This window comes from Perca fluviatilis, chromosome 9, assembly GCF_010015445.1.
Source record: "Perca fluviatilis chromosome 9, GENO_Pfluv_1.0, whole genome shotgun sequence".
In the NCBI taxonomy this organism is placed as follows: Eukaryota; Metazoa; Chordata; class Actinopteri; order Perciformes; family Percidae; genus Perca; species Perca fluviatilis.
In genome coordinates this window covers 27,654,038-27,671,567 of record NC_053120.1, presented here as the reverse complement: position 1 = coordinate 27,671,567, position 17,530 = coordinate 27,654,038, and the positions used below count along the sequence as shown (strand labels likewise).

At 44.3% G+C, this 17,530-nt stretch overlaps 1 protein-coding gene across 3 annotated transcripts in view; it reads right to left on the bottom strand.

Moving 5' to 3' along the window:
* ncanb (neurocan b) overlaps nucleotides 1-11,872 on the bottom strand; it is a 173,160-nt gene extending 161,288 nt beyond the window's left edge. For 2 of the 3 annotated variants that reach the window (XM_039811768.1, XM_039811770.1), the window contains exon 1: nucleotides 11,508-11,872. The gene's annotated coding sequence lies outside the window, so the exon portion shown is untranslated. Of the gene's footprint in view, nucleotides 1-9,990; nucleotides 10,073-11,507 lie in introns of those variants that run through there. The other variant, XM_039811769.1, reaches the window with a different exon arrangement.
* Nucleotides 11,873-17,530: the final 5,658 nt, after the last annotated feature.

Here is a 17,530-nt window from a genome sequence, read left to right as displayed (position 1 = left end):
ATTAAAAAGAAGCAAGCAAGATTCTCTGTAGGTAGACGCAAGCTTTAAAGAGGCGGACCCATTAGCAGAGCAGATTTCTCCCAACCCCAAATGTTTTAGTATTTATTTTTTTTCCCTTTGAAAAGTTTGTGTCTCAATGCAGTTGAAATTGCAGACTGATTGGGCACCCTGGTGGAGACCTTTGTTGCATGTCATCCCTTGTCAGTTCTCTGCTGTACAAGGGCCAATTGGCCAAAAATACTGATAAAAAAAGAAATGACAGACTCATAAAGTCTGTCACAAATGTGCATTGATATTCCGTTGACATTTGTTCTAAAGCCCGTGGTTGAAGTCATACAGTGGATAGCACAATATATCCCACTGTGGACCCACTTTGATATATTCCTCTAAACGTCCTTACAGTAAACACACAGTGTATCCCACCTCATTATTACTGTTTTTCCCACTGTGCCGCAAAGCTTTCAACCCTGTTTTTCCTTATGTCCATCCAATAGTTGCTGAGACATTTCACTCAAAACGAAAAATGTCGACCTCATGGTGGCGCCAGAGTGAAAGTCAGGGGATTACCAAAGTAATGGCGACTAACTGTCTCGGCACCAAGCATGTACAAGATTTCTTTTGCAAATCCATTGAGTAAATGTTCACTGGACGACTGAACACTTTGAGATGCTGGAGGCGCTAAAAGTAAGTAAAAGTCAAGACATTTCATAGCAACTCGTCCAATTGTTGCTGAGACATTTCAGTCTGGACCAAAATGGTGGACAGACTGACCAACCAACAGACGGACCTAGCCATCCAAAGAGCCATGCTGCTAAAACTTGGAATACTTTAGGGTGCGGATAATCAGTTTCCCAAAGCATACCATATGTTTTTAAAGTTATTTTCAACCACTTTTCACAGCTCAGAATGAATTTCTGTCTCAGAAACTCTTGACTCTTGAAAACTCTGCTCAGTAATTGGTCAAAGCAAGCTGTCAAATCAACATTTTTTGAGAATAGGCAGCTAAAAAAAAGTATTAAAAATAAGGAAACTGTGTTTTCAGAAAATTGAGTCTGGGTGACAAACTATCCAAAGATGGAGGTTGTACTGTAAGGGCCATAAATGCGCAAAGCTTTACAAACTACATTACCTTTTTACAAAAAGAGGATAATTAGACTAAATGTCTACCCTGATGGATTACTGATCTCTAAATTTCATCCAGTACAGCATTGAGACCAAGTGCTGAGGGGAAGGTGGGAAATCCATCAACCTGCTTAAAAGGGAAAATGGTTAGCAGTAAGCTAAAGCATACATGATTTGTGGTTAATGGACTAACACATTCAGAGCTACTGGTCCTTTAAAAGCGCTGAGTTTTGAGCCACATCAACAGAGCTCACTTTCCCCAGCGAAGCCACCCTCGCTGACCTTCTGAAAGGTACCGCTCCGCCAAAGAAAAGCAAACACCTCATTTATCTGGCGGGCAAATGCAAAGAGCAGATGCCACAGGGGGCCTCGGGTGCTGGCAGTCGGATCGGCGGCTGTGACAAGATGAGCAGCCTGAGCTCCTGGCTTTAAGAAAAGGTAATAGCCGCTTGGACATACACCGCTGCTGAATGGTACGCAGGTGGGCAGTTTAAACAAAGCTCATCCCAGACATAAAACCAGGGGGACACACAACACTGAACTAGAGCACCTCCATTTTAAAGCCGCCGTCTAGAAATGACACTTGAGAGTCACATCGCAATCTTGAGAATTCATTTACAATGCTAATTTCAGTCTGCAGTTTTAAAAAAAGCACCATTAATCCTGAGCAGCTTCTTCACCAGCAGCAGCGGGAGCAGCGTGGTCGAGGGGGGAAGGAACAGCAGCCAATTAAGGCTGTTTGCAGCGGTACATAAGAAACGACAAGCGCTGTGATTGCCGCGGTGTGAGGTGACGGGTTGCTGAAGACGGCGCTGTCCTGTCTGAGATCCTGATTAAGAGTAAACAGCGCAATCAAGGAGCGTGATTGCGGGATTGGCCTCTTGAAAGTTCAATTGTGACCTTGATGCGTTGCGTTCACAGAGACGCGAGAGAGGGGGGAAGGAGGAGACGGACGAGGGAAGAAAGAATGAGCGAGCGAGTGAGTGAGTGATTTCCTCGTGTTGAGATTAAATGACGTTTTTTGCAGCACTACACACAAACACATTCGCACAACTCAGCGAAGAGAATCTTTAGCAGTGATCCACTGTGAATCCCCACTGGCCACTTTAAATCCACTCCAAATTGCTCTCCTGCCACCTCAGCAGTGAGTGCGCGAGTGCGTGCAAACTCTGTATCTATAGGTTCGAACTTACGGCAGCGGAGTGAAGGTGGGCCGTCTGAAGAAATGTTTCCCTAATAAATCACAAGGGAGCCTTTAAAAACAGTGTGCTTTGTCCGCGGGGAGAAAATTCTTTCTCCATTCCCTCTGGGAACACCTGAAGCACACACCGCTTGACTGCTAATGGCTCAGCGGTAAACCACGTCACGTGCTGCGGAGCTGACTCGCTATTTGGACCGCCTTGGAATTCTCGGGTGCCGGTCCCTGCGCTACCTCAGCCAAGACATAAACACACACACACACACACACACACACACACACACACACACACACACACACACACACACACACACACACACACACACACACACACACACACACACACGCACACAATCCACTGAGGTGAGTGCTAAAACTTTCACTCCACAGCTTTAGACAGCTTTGACCCTTTTGGAAAAGCTTTGGGAGGCAGCTAATGGCTGCACGCGCGAGCCTCCTTCACTGCTGAGCCTGGCAGCTTGACATCGAGAGGAGGGGAGAGGTGCTAACCAAAGCTTTGGAGTGTCTCCTTCCCCCCCCCACCCCCCATCTGTCAAAACAATGAAGGTCACGCTAAGATGAGGTCCAATTAGGGCTCGGCCTCAAACGCCTGAGTTGTCTGCGGCTCAGCAAGCTTAGATAGCCCTTGTGTTTTTCAGCGTGTGGGAGTGTGTTTGGACTTTGGAGGAGGGCTTGCGTGTCTGCGTGACAAAATCAGCGAGCAAGTGGGCAGCAGAGCGTTATGGGAGCGCACGTCGCGCGGCCTACATTTAAGCGAAGACAGGCGATGAGCAGAGCGAGGCATTTTACTACAATTACGCCTTCAAAAAGAAACAAAAACAAGCCGCTCGTTTTTTTCCTCTGCTGCTCTCCACTAAGCCGATGGGACGCTAATGTAATGGCTGGACTGAGGAAGTAAACACAGATGAGAACAGTCAGAGTAAAACAATGATTATCTATGAATGAACGCACTCACACGGTGCAGCTACAGTAACCTCCACTCCACTCCACCCCCGACGCAATGACAGACAGTGGTCAGTAGGGTTGGGCATCGAGAACCGATTCCTACTTGGAATCGGTTCAAAAATTGCGATTCCATCGGAATCGTTTCTTTATTGGAATCGTTTGGAGGATTTGGTTTCAAATGTGATCATGGGTTCCAAATTTAACATGCGCAAGTTTTGGTTTCCGTAGCGGCCATGCGCTTGTTGTGTTGCAGCCTTGGAGCACAGTAAGCGGCGTTCTAGTGTGGCTTTATTTTACATTGAAAAATCCCTGTAAAACTGCAAACCACCATTAAATCAAAATAAAACTTTCCTCTTATTTGTGAAATAAGCATGTGACCCGTTTCAACTCCATCCCTCAAAGAATCGGAATCGAGAATCGATAAGAACCGGAATCGAAAGGAATGCCCAAACCTAGTGGTGAGTGATCAACAGCTAAGCCAATAGTCCAGTGCAGAGAATGATTACAGACACACACATCGCAGACAGCAGTCCCCAATCAATCTGAGCACAGAGCTGGACACTTGGGGATAGCAATGTTCTCAGATGAGCCTCTCTATCTCACACACACACACACACACACACACGCACGCACACATGCACACACGCACACACGCAGGCATCCAAAGTCACTAGAGGTCCCCCAGCAACAGTTGCCAAATTTATCAAAGAGATCTGGGAGCAAACTAGAGGGCTCCAGCACTACTCACCAAGGGTAATTATCCAGACAGACAGAAAGACAGACAGACAGACAGACAGACAGACAGACTCATTAATTGCAGCTGAGGGGAAAAGCACAAAGAACACGTGCAGAGTAGGGACACAAGGGGAGGTAGGTTATCGTGGTTTAACGTTATTTAACGTGTGAGGGAGGTGAGAGGACACACACACACACACACATTCACACACACACACACAACACAGAGAGTTGATTAATATCATTGCTGACTGAGTCATGATTGAGTGACTGCAGCAGCGTCTCTTCATTTTCTGCATCTTCCACAACATGTTTTGTTTTGTATTCATTTTGCGGCGTGACACTTAATTACAAAACCGAACTTTGAACCACCCCCAACAGTTCATTTGGAATTCGCCAGAGCGGCTACTCTAACCACCGAGAGGGATTTGTCTGCGGAGCTTCTGCACAAAGCCACAAAATGCTAATTGTTAAACAGCCCGGTGCATTAAAATGTGCGACCACAAAAAGCGACCTCTTTATTCAGTCGGTCTATTGGCTGACCGGGTGACTGACTTGGATTGCTCCTGATTTGGGACAATTGTGTTTTTATTTCTTTGCTTGCTCTGTGTTGACAAAACACAGTGGAGGCAATTTGAATGAAAATTACACTTTTAAAATGCAATTTTCTTCTGAACAATGCAAGGAACACTGGGCAAACTAAATGGCCTTCCTCCTCAAAAATTCTTGGTCTGTTTACAAACTAAGTACAAAAGTTTCAAGTATCGACCAATACCACACACACACACACACACACACACACACACACACACACACACACACACACACACACACACACACACACACACACACACACACACACACACACACACTAGAGCATTGGCAATCTTAATACCGACTGCAAAATGACAAGTGACTCTACTGGCAGGACATCTGATCCGCTATGAGCCTTACAAATTCCATATTAAAATCAATTTGAAGGTGTCCCCACTTTTTTTTTATTTAGCACGCCAAGGCTGTGTGGAGGAGGAGATGAAGGGAAATTTCAGCCAGGAAGCAAAGTCTGGTTGGGACTGGGTCACACGTACTAATTTCACTGCTGTTTATTGTAGAGAGAAAGAGGACTAGACATAAGGTAAACTACATCTTAGTTTAGAGATAGATAGATAGATAGATAGATAGATAGATAGATAGATAGATAGATAGATAGATAGATAGATAGATAGATAGATATGATCTCACGTTGGCCTTTTCATCCTCTTTCTAAGCTTCATAGCGCTCTCTGTTCAGCTTAGCACATCTCTGGATCCCGCTGGCCCGTCCACATACACACAAGCTTACGTATACACACACACACACACACACACACACACACACACACACACACACACACAGGGCCAAACCTCTGAAGGAGAATCTTTGCTGATATCTGTCAGGTGGCTGAACCGACATGGACCACAAATCCAAGTGTCACAAAAAGGCTGAGTTCGGACACAAAACAACCCACCTGGTGAGGGCTGCAGGTCGGCCAGCTGGCGCTGCTTTTTTTCGGACTATCTATGTCTGTATCTCCTTCAGTCTCTCATCTGTCTGAATCTCTACTGATGGCTTTTTCACCAAATGGCCCCACTCTTTGTGGTTTTAATGTTTCTATGTTAGCCGCATGGCTCTGTCAAACTGGCGGTCGGTCCGCCACTTTGGTCCAGACTGATATTCATGTCTCTCAGCAGCTATTACATGGATTGCCATTTCAACCAGAGGATGAATCCTAATGTCTTTAGTGATCCCTTTACTTTACCTCCAGCATCATTTTCTGTTTTCAGTGAAAACAACGATTGGGTGTGTCTGTCTGCCTCTGGCTTTATTAGAATGTATGTAGCAGTAAGATAAAAAAAAAATAAGAATGAATTGAGTGTTGTGAAAACATTAAAAGGCAGTATTACCACAACAATAAAAACCTTTAAGAAAAAATATGATTCACAGTTCTGTGCCTACAGGGAGACAAGACGGGAGGATTAGAGAAACCTGTTTTTTTCTGGTTGGAATATGGAATAAAAAGCAGAGCAGATTTTTTTCTTTTTCTTCTCCTAAACGACAAAATACACCAACAACAAACCTTGTGAAGCCACAATGTGTTACAGAAATTATGCACTGAGGCATTCTAGGCATAATGCTCTTTCAGCTGTCACCGTTCAGTATTTGTTAGAATAACACAAAGGAGGGAAAGTCGCATTGTGTCGTACTTTGTGTGACTAAAAATGATCAACCGATATCAATAACAACAAAAGTCAAATACTGCACTTGCACACATGCAAAAACCAGCACACACACACACAAAACCATCACATACAATAGGAAGTCAGCATGCAGGGATCAGTCGACCTGGGTGCAAGGGATCTGAATGAAATTAATTATACGGCTTTGATGATCTCTCCCATAAATCCATGCGATTGGTTTCTGCAACCCCAGAGCTAGATATCTGATTAGCGAGGAGAGCTTTATAAGTATCACACTGGTGCCTCGGCTTCATAAATAGCCCGTGCTGTGTTGAATCCGGGCAGGCGGGGTGAGGTAGAGGGAGACAGACAGAAATCACTCTCAGTAACAATGGCTTACGTTTCACTTCATCTACCCACTTATGTCATGCTTTCCTTTAGCTTTAGTTCCCATTTTCCTCAGATTGCGGGGATGACTTTGTACCCCTACAAATTCAAATTGAACACTTGCACACACAACAAAATGCGCCTCTCCTTTGGGAACGGTGGCACACGAGAGTGGAAAAGATTGGCCATCTGTAGGCTTCTCAAGCACTCCCTGTTTACCAGCTCATCAGAGTCTGACAGATAGAGCCTGTAAGACAATGATGCCAACATTAGATACTTGATATCCACGAGTGATGCATCTTTTAGTGCTTCATTGTGTGCGAAGATACGCCCTGTCGAGTTTTTGTTAACCGGGAAAGAAAAAACTATGAGGTAGACTTAACAGGCAATGCTTCGGGAGCTGTCCGGTGCTGAAACCACATACGTAAAGGAGCCCACAGGGAGCTTTTTGTTTTTCTGAAGATGAACTCAGACAGGAAAAACACTGGCATAATGTTTAAACAAACAGCTGGGTAGTGTTTGCTTTTTCTTCGGGGTGCTTTAGGAGGTGACTGATAGAGACGCCATTCAATTCAGCTCTACTGACACCATGCCACCTGACTTTGACAAAAGGAAGCATCGCACCCAACCGGTGAGACAAAGGAAAGGCCAGCAGAGGAAAGGTAGCTGAAAGGAAATCCACCCTCCACACCCCCTCCTCCAATCACTGGAAGATACTTGACTGTGCCCCTGTCATTAATTCAGCAGACAAAAACTGTTACCATATGTCGTTATTTATTTATAGTATTTAATAGGGAAAATGCTTCCGTTGAATAATACATTTGGTGGGAGAAGGGTGCAGAGCTGGGTTTGAAAAGGAGAGGGGGGTCTTTGATGAATATTCACGAGGTGTGTCTGGAGGGACTGTGGTAAACTACCTTTTTTTTTCTGCCTCTGTGCCTCCTGGCCTTTGTCTGCTCTGCCACTGGCCATGATGGCCCAGCTGCGCTGCTCATTTGCTTGGCTCTATACGCGGCAGCTAGTTCAATATGGCTAATGCCAGACTATTATATTATTAGCCAAGGCAAAGCTAGCAGAGGCCCCACTTAGGCTCTGCTCCATCTGCTTGGCGTTGGAGGAGTGGAAGGACGCCGAGCTGTCGATCAAGCAGATTGACGTCCTCTGGTGAGCAAAGGTACAGCCTTCATTAAGCCGATGAAACCACCCCGTGACTGGGGGAATGGACGTGCCAAGTGGAACCAAGCCTAAAAGATGAACTATGGGCTAACAGGCTCCACCGCCACATACATGTGCAAAGCCAAACCTGAACTTTAACAAACGGTTCTAAGCACACACTCTCCCGATCATTTATCCATACAGAATTGAATATGTGTGTGGGCTGCTCTCAGTGTTTTCACTGCTTAAAGGACAAATCTGGCGCAAAATGAACCTAGGGGTTGATAACACATGTGTAATAGCACCACACTTCCACGGTAGCATAATGAGGGTCCCTACATGTAAACCGAAGCATTGAGAACTTTGTAAGTGTACAGACAGTTTATTAAAAAGATAGTTTAGAAAGACAGTGCCGGGGCGGCCTCTAGCTCACCCAGTAAGAGCGTTCGCCCCATGTTGGCTGAGTCCTGCAGCGGAGCGGGTTTGAATCCGACCTGCTGCCCTCTGCTGCCCTTTGCTGCGTGTCATCCCCCATCTCTCTCCCCCTTTCATGCCTGTCCACTGTCTCTATGTAATAAAGGGAAAAGCCCCAAAAAATAATCTTAAAAAAAAACAAAAAACAAAGAAAGACAGTACCGTTCACGTATGCAGGCAGGCACCATCTTGGGATCACGACCAGTTTAACGAAGAATGCCGTGCGACGTGAGCTGAACTGTCACTTGAAATCTCCCGTGGTCCGTGGTTTCCCAAGGCGGTCGTCGTTCGACTGGTCGTGAACGGTCTTTGTAAACTATCTTTTTAATAAACTGTCTGTACACTTACAAAATTCTCAATGCTTTGGTTTACATGTAGGGACCCTCATTATGCTACCGTGGAAGTGTGGTGCTATTTTGAGCCTTGTTAGTGATATAGAAATAGCGATTTCTTTTTATTTTAACGACTGACGACTAGCGTTATAAGCTAATTAGCGGTTTGCGATAAAACTGGTCACATTCGATTAGAATGAAAACATATCCCAGAGAACGGTCGAGCTCGGTACACATGTGTTATTAACCCCTAGGTTCACTTTGCGCCGGATTTGTCCTTTAATTGGACCAGGGTTATCCAAGCCTGTAAATGAGTCTGTCTCTGCAGGAATATTCCAGCATCCCTCCTACTCCTTCTACCACTACAGCCAAAAAAAGCTACATCCATTTGTAACGTATACAGTGAGCCGACGGCACTAAACTTTCAGCAAAGACACAAAACAACACTCAATAATGAATGTCTTTTCTTTTTTTCCTTTTTATTTTTATACAAGGATTAAAGCCATTAGCCAAAGCAGCACAAGTGACTCATAACACCACAAGCTTCCAACTATAGGATTTGTAGCTGGGGGCCCTCACCAGTCAAACAGCCTAACTCAAGCCCAGAGATCCTCCGCGCCGATTCGGTGCAGTTGCTTGGCTGTTCTTCCTTGTTTCATCTCGAGCCAGACTGGCTTTGTTTGTCTTAAGCATAGCAGAAGGTTCATTGTAGGAATATTAATGTCTCACATTTGTAAAAATTCACAGTTTCCCATTCACTTGCTTGGACACTACTCAAGTGCAAAATTGAATTCTTGCCCATTCACATACTTCACTACAAGTGTCTGCACTAAGCTGAGCGCAGCCAGGCAGCAAAGGCACCAAAGGCACAGTATTGAAATATGTAACAACACAACCTTGTGCTAAGAGCAGATATTTCTGTAAAATTCTCCCAGACTCTCTCTCTTTTTTTTTGTTCTCTCTCTCTTTCTCCTGAGGTGTGGCGATAACATTTCTGAGCTGCTCTTGGCCTTGACCACAGTTGGAATAGAGCCACCAAGAAGCAGTGAACCTCTCCCGAAAGGAATCTTGTTCATCCAGTGTAATGCCTCATCACACAGAAGATGTGAAAAAGGGGGCAGTGAACTGGCAAGAAAACCTCTTCGGAGAACAATGGCGTTAACAGCAGAGCCTGCGATCCAGTGCGAGAGTGATAGAGTCCAAACGGAGCGAGACGAGAAAAAGAAACAGACAGACGAGAGGGGAGAGAGACAGAAACAGACAAACATGGAGCTCTTCTACAATATGCATGAGAGTGCAAGAGGCAGAGAGAAGAAAAATCTAGCAGACAGTCACACACACACACACACACACACACACACACACACACACACCTCAACCAGTGACAAGGGAAATTTTTATCTACCGCCAGTCACAGAATGAACATGAAGCCCTGTGATCTCTGTGGTGTTGCTCTGCATCAGCTGGGGAACAGAAGCTCCTGATCCATCAGCCAGCCTTTCTGCCGGTTCTGGCTTGGCCCCGCGCAATAAGGATCACTCTGCCAAGTCCAAATACAGGATCACACATGTGTGGGATGACGTTGGGGGACGACAGTTGGGAGGGATAACATATCAGAGAAAATGAGATGGGATCAATTCTTCCACAGACAGCCTGTAGATACTGTCGGTAGACTGTGTGTGTGTACATGATGCGCCCATGTGTGTGCTAATACCAGACACACACATCGAGAGAAACACAGAATAAGAGGCTAAAGAAAGAGAAAGAGATGGAGCGAGAGAGCGAGAGAGAGAGAGAGAGAGAGTCGCGTAACCATTTCACAAACTGCCTGGTTGAATCTCTGCTTAATTTCCCAGGGGGTCATGAGCAACTCTGCTCCTACCCTCGCTGCCATCCTCTATCTGACACACTGCCATACACTCGGAAAATGAAGACAAGCAGACAAAAAAAGCAAAGTGGAACATTGTTTTCTTTTCCACCCTCACCAACATCCCTCATCGCAAGATCGCCCACTAAAGGCAGCCGTGCTCGGTCCTCCTCCAGTCTGATCAGTTTGTAGCCTAGAGGTGCTGCTGTGCAGCAGCAAAGTTTCCTCCAACAGACATAACTGAGAGACCCATTTGAGTGTAAGTGCCATCCCAGATAATGTCTCAGGTTTGCCCTCTCTGGTTCCCTGATGGCACTGATGGCACTGACAGCCCTGCTGCTTATATTGACTTTCTCCCAAGCCAAGAGCTCCCTCTGTCCCTATCTGGCTCACCTGGAGGCTTACAGGGGGAAAGACATGGGGCTTTACTACAAGAGGTGGAATGATGGTCACACAGATCCAAATCAGACAGGGACCCTGTTAGGCTGAAAATTGAAGTTGTTCAACATAAGTACCTTTCAAACTGGAAAAAGAAGGAACGATACTCCAGGGTGCTATATGTATTACTCGTTAAAAGATGCACCATACTTGGACAGTCATGACATCATGCAAAGGGGGTACAATATGTGAGACAACAGTAGGTTTTATGTTTCCAATAACCCTCATTTCCCTAAGTCAGGTGGTACCACGAATTTGGTTCCAAGAAACTGACGAACTGATAAAAAAAGATAAGCCATAAATAATGGCCTTTTATCAAATCTAAATAATACATTTCCAACATGGCAAAACGGTTAATTTCTCTGAAAAAGCAGCCTCATATATATATATATAAAGTAATTTTTGGAGTGAATGAACCATACTCTTACAAAAGCTACACAATCCTGTCTTTAAAATGCACCTGAAATTCTGATCATAGATCTTTGTCTTTGACAGTACTGACAGGCTCAATCTCCAAATTATCACAGACTGCAGTGAACATAAGCTGTGAAACGCCCTTCTCATCTCGCCAAAAAGCAAATGTCAAAAAAGCAGCTTCAACAACTTTAAGCCTTCACCTTTCGGATGAAGTACGGTCCAGTCCACAGGAATGTAGAGCGATGCAGTAGCCTTAGAGGAGCGTCGGTCTGTACGGTGCAGGTGCTTACAGCGCCACAGACACGGGGAGCTCAACCATCCAACGACGCGTAAAAAAAGAATAAAAAATAAGAAGCCCTGCAAGTGCGGGTGAAAACGAAGCAGTTGTGAGTGTAGGGCTGGAAGGCAGATACCGGGAGGCACGCTTTACGCTTTTGCATGCAATTGGGGGTGACCGTCTCTCTCTCTCTCTCTCGAGAAGTGACCGCGCTTCTTCCGGAGACGAGCAGAGGCAAACAGCCGCGACGAGTGGATGAGCGCCAGAGTGGTGCTCACCTCTCCAGCAGCTGAGCGCTACTGAACAAAAGGGTGCTCCGCAGGCTCTCTATTCAAATAGCAGTGGCGGGGGGGGGAAAAAAAAAAGAGGAGGAGGAGGAGGAGAAGAGGTGCTTGTGTTCCTCAGGGTTGACATAACACCAGAACTTCCTGCATTTTTAACGCCATCAAACACCAAAACTTAATTCATAACCGCGTCATATAACTACATTTACACGCGGTCTATCTGACCGATGATGACCCGCTGGTTTGTGTCATCGTTTGTTTCAGCGGTGATAAATGATCTGATGCGGGACCCAACACCCACACAGCTATTAGTCCGTATCCCCCTCCACCTTGCTGTAATTGCTGAGACAGGAAGGGGGGGAGGGAGAGGGTTTGTTTAGAAAGACGTGATTTGGCATCTCAGCCCAACTGTAGGGCCCATAATCCCGTTTCGCTTTTTGTCTGAGCGCTGTAATTAACAACCTTAGGGATTGGAATTACCTTGTTTGGCAGTGTAGCTATGGCCTGAGATTCACTTGCAATGGGCTAGCTTAGACTATCAAATTAGATTAGCCTAAGGCTCAAATTGCCAAGGATTTAGTTGGCAGACCTGCTTGAGGATTTGACCAAAAAAAAACTAAACAAACAGCAATGCCCCACTTGCCTTGAAGGTATTGTATTCTTTGCATGGCAGTTAACATAAAGAAGATTATGATCCTTGTAAAAAAGCGCAGTTGCAGGGCGATGCCTCCAGACATTTAAAAGAGCTTGTAAAAGTGATGCTGGTATACACGCATAGGCAGTGGGAGCGACCCACCGCTTTGTTGCATATAAAGAATAATGATCCCCCACGAGACGCCAGGCCGCGTGCAGGGAGATTAACGCTTTGTTCAGCAGAGTTGTATAATTTAAGCAGAGCTCGGGCTGCTTGCATTCTTTTTTTGTTGGTTTAACAAAAAAAAAAATATTTTTTTATGCAGTGTATTTTCACCATAAGCCAGCAGTATAGTATTTATAACGTGAGAGGCGATGCTGTAATGAAGGCCACTGAAGAGGGAGAAAGTAGTGCTTCGTTGCAAGCCCCCTCAGGACTCAAGGAGCTGTCTGTGGTGCTGAACTGGTTTAGTAGCAACATAACAGGGCAGTCACGTGGAAATCATGTGTAAGACGAGGAATCATCGCCACCTCACACAAAGTTGCATGGTGAAATGTCATCCATCATCTTAGCTTCAAAAGGTTGTTTTTTTAATAGACTGTAGAACGTCTCACCCACATGTGAAAACATGACTAGATCAAGGCAACCTAGTTGAAACAATGTAATTTGTCATTTAAAAAAATCACATGCTCTTATGAGCAAAAAAACTCATTTAATAAACACATTTTATAAAATGTGTTCGTATATGTTCCAATGTGATATTAAATTGATAGTTTCATCCACACATAAGTACAAGTGTCCAGCATGGACTTCTGAGAAACCAAAAGTAGAAGTGCACGGGTAAAATATTTGTCAGACAGCAACATAACGTCTTGCACGCTACATTACCATACTAGTAAAGAACTGTCTTCTGTCCTACAAATGAAATCTGCCATTAAAAAAAAGTTCCCTTTCTACAACACAACTATCACACAACCAGAGGAACTCATCAGAAATAAAGGACATTGTTACTAAAAAGTGCAGCCCGAAAAAACCAAACATATAATGAGCAGTAAGACATGAAACGGCATTTTCAATCTCGCCTAGATGACATGATAAACAAAGCCTTTTCTATTCCGTGAGACAGTAAAACCTGCCCCCTTCTTTAGCTAATGGGAATCCGCCTGAGCATACCACACAACACACCTTTTCTCACTATTTCTGACATGCAACACATAATTTCGGTCGAGGATTTCAGTTTCTGAGAGTGCAGCAAGGAGGTCAAAGATGATTCCTCATCAGGTCCAAATTTACTCTTGTCCTGGATCATGGTACTGTAAGGTATCGCAAAAAATAAAGGCCTGATTTACCTGATCTAACGTAAGCAATTGGAAAACTTATTTTACAATAACAATAAAGAGTAAAAAGTGAAATCATGAAGTCCAATTATAAAAATACTTAATGCTGCCCAAATTTGATGAATGCCATTATGTAAATGCTATGCTGACAAAGTATAACTTGGAACTGTATTTGAAGATGTCAGCAGGTTCAGATGCCCTCAGGTCCTCTGGCTGGCTGTTCTAAGGGTGATGAGTGATGACCATGGCACTAAAGCCTGCTTTAACACAGGTATTAGTCCTGGCCCAGGGAACAGCTAAAAGGCCAAAGAATGGAGAGATCTAGACGAGACTTATCCTATAAACACAAGTGTTGTGTAGTCAGGTGCTGGTCCCCTGAGTGATTTAAAAAAGTGAGTAGTATCTTAGTATATTATGAAAATAACAGCAAATAAAGGGACTTTAAAACAGGTCTAATGTATTCTCTTCTTTTGGCCATAGTCAGCACTTGTAATGCTGGATTATGTATGGTCTGCCGTTTATTCAAAGCTTTGTTGGAGCAGAAAGAAGACCATTAGTTGAGCCTGGTAGAGTAAAATGCGTGCAAAAGTTATTCAGCAACTGGCTGTGAGAGAAATGTCTATTTCTAAGACCCCCGTAGGAAAGCTTTTTTGCACACCTCTTTTGTCCGGCAGGTGCGAAGGATATGATGAAAAGTAGCAGATCAAAAGTTTAAAGAAAGTCCCGCACACTGACCATTACGCAAGCAATAATTTATTATGTGAAATATGTAAAAATACAACATTTCGGTCGACCGAAATTATTATTTCTAAGACTCCAAAAGACAGTTTAGATAAAAATTCTGAAAAGAATGAAAAACCATACTCATAAAAAAGACATAAAACCTTGCATTGTACAAAGCAGTGTTTTTGGGCATCAAAATGAATTAACTCCCCATATCATAAGCCTTTTTTTGGTGCAATTTTAACTTCCACACACGAGAATACTTTTAACCAACCACGCTGTGACGTACATAACAGCACAAGCATACAGCACTGTACAGTAAAGTTGTATTGGGAATTACATTTTGATTTAAGACGAAATGAGAAAACATGAGACGTAGCTTTAACGATCACTGTCGGGAAAAGACGTTTAAAGACCCAACTCATCTAACGCAAATCATCGGATGTTTTCACACACTTCATTGATGGCATAATTGCTGTGCCGTGGGGACAGCTGAAGTAATCATCCTGTTCAAAGCAGCCCGTAGGAGTTACACTCAGACTAACGTCGGCTGCGTGTGCTTGAGACCGACTTCGCCACTGAAGGATAGTCGAAGCCAGACGGACTCTCCAGTGGGCTTGACACCAAAAGGACCGTAGCCTCATAAACCCAAAGCTTGAGCTTATCAGATCTCTTCACACACACAGACTCTTCAAAAGGACAAAACTGTTTGATGATGATGATGATGATGATGATGATGATGATGGTGGTGGTGGTGGTGGTGGTGGTGGAGATGAGGATGAATACTACTGAGACACATCCTTTCTCTCTGCTTCGCTTTCTCGCTCTCTTTACCTCTCTGCTCTTTTTGCTTCTCTACTTCCTGGAATGACCAGAAGGCAATCAAATCACAAACAAGAGAGTAAACAAAGAAACAGCTTATATTGATCCCTGGGCTTTATAGCCCTGGGTAAATGTGTTTATCTTGTGTAGCCACTACATTATACTTCGATTAAATACATATTTGATGTGGTGGCTGGAGCTATAAGCAATGCACTGCTTGGAAGCATCCTCTGGCAAGAGTTTATTACATTTTGTTAATACCTTAATTAGGCAAACCATGAGAGAAATTAATCCCTGGAGAATTTGCTTCTTAAAACACTGTCCAGCCACCCCTGAAACCCAACGGAATAATTAGGCACAGCAGAGAAATGCGTTTGTCCCCCGAGAGGATTTGGGAATAAAGTGTACTCCTGCCTCCTCGTCTTAAACAGAGGCTGTGCTTTTGTTTGCACGAAGAAGGCGCAACAGTCATAAAGCTCGAATCAGCTTCATTGACAACAATAGAGCATTTCACATCCCCCAGCAGTAACTCTGTGAAAATATCTCAAGATACAGCATGTGGGCGAGGATCTTGAACGTATGTGAACAAAGTGATCAAGACGACGCGCGGCAAAGCCACGACATTCTTTTATAATGAACACAAGATGAATTTGTTATGCGAGTAAACAAATGGACTGCCGCTTCTTTTATGTCCGCGAGGGATGTGGAAATGAATGAAAAAGGTCAGCAGACATCCAGACGCCCAGGCAGACTTCCGCTGCTTAAGCGTTACATTCACTGTTGTTTTACAATCTCAAATGCACCGTCTTCTCTGCAGCTTCACTCACACGCGACAAAATGATTGGGTGACAGAGCGCAAGATGCTCCAATGAGTGAGCTCTAGCTTTAAAACAATTACTTGAAAGCATTGAAGACCGAATGGGACTATCAATCAAAGATTATATATACTGTATACCGCTTTTTTTGCATTTAGGCAAATTTATAGCAACAGAGTCTACAAACGTGCTAGCAGCTCCTTGAGGTTGCACTTAGGAACAACTGTGCTTTGAACAAAATGCTAACATTAGCGTACTCACTTGCTCACAATGACAACGCCAACATGCTTTAGCAGATATAGGCTGTGTCTCAAACCGCACACTTCTGTCAGTATACTGCTAATGTGCACTGACCACTTACTGCCGTAGTGCCCACCTTGGATGGTTAGTGTTGTCCCAAACGGAACACTTATGTTAAAACACTTACCGGAAATGACGAGCGGTCGGCTCGCCCCCGCCGCCTCTGAAAATCTGACGAAAATCTTTTAAACTGACCTTTGATGATCTGAAATGAAGACAGATTCAGCAACTGCATGGCCTATTTCTCGCTTAAAATGTTTTGAGAAACACGTTTCGGTGAACTATTTCGTAAAATACGAGATCGTATTCTGAACGAGCCGCCATTATGCTCGGTTGTGAAATCCGGGAGAAGCCAGACCCATGTGACGTGTTCGTCCAATCAGCTGCCGGTCGACGTCCCTGGTCCCTCCCCTTTCCGCTGCGTAGTCAAGATGGCGCCCACTTACTGCGCGTAGTGTCCATCGTTCCACACTGAACTTTTTGACCGTTTTTAGGGGGTCATCCGGGTACTTTCAGTGCACTGACTTTTTGCGTTATCTACACTATATACTTAAAACTAAGTGCTTGAAGTGTGCAAGTAGGCGGTTTGAGACACAGCCATTGTGTTTACCATATTAATTTAGCGTGCCTGCATGCTAAGATTGGCTAATTAGCACTAAACAGAAAATGCAGCTAAGTTATAATAGGAATGTAATTAGTCTTGCAGGTATTTGTACATATACCAAAGCATTGAACGCATTCAAGTTTTGACTTGACGGTGGTGCTAGAGGTGGGGTTAAGGGATCGCCACAGTTACTACAAGTCATCCTAAGGGGGAACATGAATGTACCAAACTTCAATTAATTAACAATCCTTCCAATAGTTGTTGAGACCTTTCACTCAAAACCACAAACGTGAACCTCATGGCGGCGATTGAAGAAAAGTCAGTCATTAGGATTCATCCACTGGGGCCCATGGATATCTATACCAAACGTCATGGTCATCCATTCAAAAAGGTGTGAAGGCATTTCAGTAAGAAGCAAAAATGGCAA